Raw genomic sequence first — 4,769 nt, forward strand, 5'->3', positions numbered from 1 at the left:
CCTGGAGAATGAAGGGCAAAATACGTTTTGCATAATAATACGAGTCAAGCAAGGTCACACGATGCAATTTGTTGAGCTTCAGAAGTCACAGTCGGGTCACTCTCCGTCTCTGGCTGTTAACTGGCTGCAAAGCTGTGCTGGCAAGGGATTTCATGGCTTTAATGCAAAGCTTTTGGAATTGCACTGTTCTGATGACGCGAGACGAGGCTGATGCTGGGGCTCTGTGACAGAGTCCTATGTGCCAGCCTTGTTGTAATATCAGTGGCTATCTCACACTGCTAAAAGCAATCAGCTCCAAAAGTCTGGGTCTAAAATCCCCCAAACAATGGGAGAGAAGAAATTTGGATCCAGGCAGTTTTAGCCTGACAGCTGCTGTTTCAATTAAGGAATATGTAGCCTGGAAGAAAAATAATACACACAGATGTAGAAATTTATCCTGGCCTTTTGCAAAGGCTAGACTTATGCTTTTCAGAGTCTTTGAGATGGATGAATAGATTGCAGAAACATCATCCCCACCCTTTTGTTATTTGTAAGTAGAAGATATTGCTGCATCGGGGACAGCACAAATAGCATTGCGTTCAGAAGAGCAGAGCAGCCAAAAAGAGCAGCAGCTACTTCTGGAGGGTGTATAGTGTTTTTATATATGAGAAGGCTTTTTTTCACTTAACTGTGGCAAGATATCTTGTGCTTAGTATCATGAAGGTTGTGTATCTGGAGCAGAAAAGATGCTGTGTGGGTAACAGGTTTTATAATTGGTGGCTTAGATGTTTCCAGTGCAAAATGTTTCTGAACCTCATGCGAAGACGGAGGCGGGTGAAGTTCCAGTTAAGTCCCTCCGGGGCTAGAGCCAGGTGAATAGATGGCAGAAGGGGAGAGATGGGCAACTCGCAGAGCTCCCATGAGATCATGGAGGTGTCCTCCATGCAGTGATCAGGATGAAAAAGGAAAGCGAGTGCAGACAGAGATTACTGTGGTATTGTTCATGTGGTAACGTCATACATGCGCACCGTGACGGTTGTCCCGAGACCCCTCTAGGAAAGGTAACCTTTTAACCTAGTGACCTGCTTGGAAAAAGTGAAGTATGTGCAGATGTGTCTGGAGTGGCAGAGCCCCACTCCTGAGATAAATGTGAGCCACCTTGTGACGGAGGGTGCAAAAAAGGCTGAAGTGCCCGATGGCTTTTTCACCTCAGTCTTCACAGGCACAGTCAGCTCCCAAACTGCTGCACCAGCAGTGCATCAACTGAGGAGCAGACAACAGTGGTGAAAGAGCAGGTTAGGGACTGTTTAGAAAAGCTGGACATGTACAAGTCCCTGAGGCCAGACGGGATGCGCCCGAGGGTGCTGAGGGAGTTGGCCGATATGATTGCAGAGCCCCTGGTCATCATCTTTGAAAACTCGTGGCAATCAAGAGAGGTTCTGGATGATTGGAAAAGGTCAAACATATAGTGCCCATATTTAAGAAAGGGAAAAAGGAGGATCCAGGGGACTGCAGGCCAGTCTTATCTCAGTTCCTGGAAAAATCACGGAGCAGGTGCTCAAGGAATCCATTTCTAAGCACTTGGAGGAGAAGAAGTTGATTAGAAACAGCCAGCATGGATTCGCCATGGGCAAGTCATGCCTGACCGACCCGATTGCCTTCTACGATGAGATAACTGGCTCTGTGGATGTGGGGAGAGCAGTGGATGCAGTGTACCTTGACTTTAGCAAGGCTTTTGATATGGTCTCCCACAGCATTCTTGCAGGCAAGCTAAGGAAATACAGGCGGGATGAATGGACTGTAAAGTGGATAGAAAACTGGCTGGAGCATCAAGCTCAGAGGGTAAAAGTCAGTGGCTTGATGTCTAGTTGGCAGCCAGTGTCAAGTGGAGTGCTCCAGGGGTCGGTCCTGGGGCCAGTTTTGTTCAATATCTTCATCAACAACCAGGAAGATGGCAGAGAGTGCACCCTTGGCAAGCTGTGGGGAGTAGTAGATGTGCTGGAGGACAGGGCTGGGATTCAGACTGACCTAGACAAATTGAAGGATTGGGCCCAAAGAAATCTAATGAGGTTCAACAAGGAGAAGTGCAAAGTCCTGCACTTAGGACGAAACAATCCCATGCAGGCTGGGGGCCAACTGGGCAGCAGCTCTGCAGAAAAGGACCTGGGGGTGGCAGTGGGCAACAAGCTAAATATGAGCCAGCAGTGTCCCCTCATTGCCAAGAAGGCTAAGGGCATCCTGGGCTGCATTGGGAGCAGTGTTGCCAGCAGATCAAGGGCAGTGATTCCTCCCCCCTATTCAGCACGGGTGAGGCCACATCTGGAGTCCTGTGTCCAGCTGTGGGACCCCCATTACAGAAAGGATGTGGACAAATTGGAGAGAGTCCATCAGAGGGCAGTGAAAATGTTTGGGGGGGTTGTGGGATATGACTGGTGAGGAGAGGCTGAGGGAACTGGGCTGATTAGTCTAGAGAAGAGAAGACCGAGGGGGATTTGATAGCAGCCTTTAACTCCCTGCAGGGCGGTTGCAAAGAGGATGGAGCTGGGCTGTTCTCGGTGGGGGCAGATGACAGAACAAGGAGCAATGGGCTCAAGTTTCAGCAAGGGAGGTTTAAGTTAGATATCAGGAAAAACTTTCGCACTAGGAGGGTAGTGAAGATTGAAACGGGTTACCCAGGGAGGTGGTGGAGTCTCCATCCTTGGAGTTTTTGGAGACCCAGCTAGACAAAGCCTTGGCTGGGATGATGTAGTTGGGGCTGGTCCTGCTTTGAGCAGGGGACTGGACTAGATGTGACCTCCTGAGGTCCCTTCCTGAGCCCTCATTTTCTGTGATTCTGTGACAGACAGCAAATGTATCTAAGTACAAGCACCTGATCAGCTAAGTGTTGGACAGGCAATGAGTTGCCAGGGACTACTGATATAAAAACCTGCCAGAAGTGTCCCTGTGCACACCACAGTGTGTGTGAGCATGTTAGATGCTCCAGGTCTGTGCAGGTCCTGCATGAGCGTGTGTGTTCACTCCAGCACCAAGCCTGTGTGTATGTGGCATGCCCACAGTCTGTGTGCTTGTTCTTGGTTGCCCCTCCACGGTGAGCAAGAGAGCACTTCAGACTGACTTGGCTGTGGTGAGGAGAAGCGGTTGCCCCTCCATGGTGCAGAGGACAGCACCTTAGGTTGGCCCATCCGTGGTGAGGAGAAGTGCTCCTGTGTGTGATCCTGCTTGAACTGGTGGTCTGCTGGCATGGTAACTGGTTAATGTCTTGATTGCAGTGGTTCTTGTATTTCTGTGGTCCAAGTTCGTATTGATTTTTGTGGTCCAAGTTTGTATTGATTTTGTTACCCGATTTAAATTGAAATAATAATCCATCATTATTGTAACTTACCTGTCTGCTATTGTTAATAAATGTCTCTGTTTCATCTTTAATCCTATTGCTGCCTTACCAGGTAAAACCAGGGCAGATGTACATGCCAACAGGACTAGCCTGTACTGCTGGACACCCTGGCTAACTTATAATCCTTTGCTACCCCTTTCCAAGCCTGGTGAAAGTTCAGGCTCCCCTACAAAACCTGGGCTCAACAGGAGAATATAGAGTAGCTCTCCAGAGAGTTATGCAGATCACAAAGAAAGAGAAAGTGCATGTCTGTCTAGAGCAGTGGCTTTCAGCCTGTGGTCCATGGACACCTCGGGGTCCGCAGACTATGTCTAGGGGTCTGCAAAAGAGAACCCTGATTAATCAAGGATACGTGAATACCCAGACTTACAATTCAAAGGGGTCTTCACCTCCATTCAAAAGTTCCAAAGGGGTCCACATCTCTATTCAACATTTTTTAGGGGTCTGCAAATGAAAGAAGGTTGCAACGGGTCTTGAGGCAAGGTTTCGACACTGCATTCAGTTTGTGCTCTGCCTCTGCTTATTACAGAATAAAAAGCTTGGACAATCTGAGGGGAGGACAGCTCCCCAGAGCACAAGCCCAATGGCACTTTTCTTGGTGCAGGGAAGAGCTACCCCTCTTGCAGTGTTTTTCCCTCTATCCTGCAAATTGCATTGACTCCACTTGGCCTAGGGACTGCAGCGCTGGGGATGCAAGGCAAGTAAGGCAGGCTCGATGCAGACAGGAGTTCAAAGACCCAACTCTCACACGTCCCACCCGATGTACCTTGGTGGACCTGAGACGGCGCCTATTAGATCAGGCCCTGCACCTCCTGCGCTCTCGACTGATTCTAGCATGGGAATTTTCCCCTTTCCCCTAGTTCTCCTTAGCATCAAGGCTTTTAATTTATTATTATTATTGGAAGAGGTTATTTTTGTCTGTCGGATCATCATCCTTTTGTGTCACCAAGATAAATTTAACCTCATCTAGTGCTTCCTATTCTTATGAAATGACAAAAGCTTAAATGCAACTTGTTCACGGATTGCTCGGTGATTAGCATGTCACAGTGCAGTGACATTAATTCACTCTTGTTCTTTATATGGTTTTTACAGGAGCTTTCAATTTTCTTTCTTTGAAAGGGGGAGGGGGGAAACAAAGAGTAGCACTGCTTTTGTTTCCACCATGAAAGAAAAAGCCCTCTCTACAATTTCCTTGTTTTGTATTTTTTTTTTAAATTCTAAAGATGCATCATTTTGAAAATGACACCCAGGCTCCTTAACTTAAAACCAGATCAAAGGAAGTCCCAGAAAATATGTTAGAAAGAAAAACCTTACAGCAGATCTCCTCTGGGATTTGGACATATGCAGCCTGCTAGGACTTCACAGAATCATAGAAGTGGGGTCGGGAGGGACCTTGTAG

Source organism: Gavialis gangeticus, unplaced genomic scaffold, assembly GCF_001723915.1.
Source record: "Gavialis gangeticus isolate Ggan-Ray unplaced genomic scaffold, GavGan_comp1, whole genome shotgun sequence".
NCBI lineage: Eukaryota > Metazoa > Chordata > Crocodylia > Gavialidae > Gavialis > Gavialis gangeticus.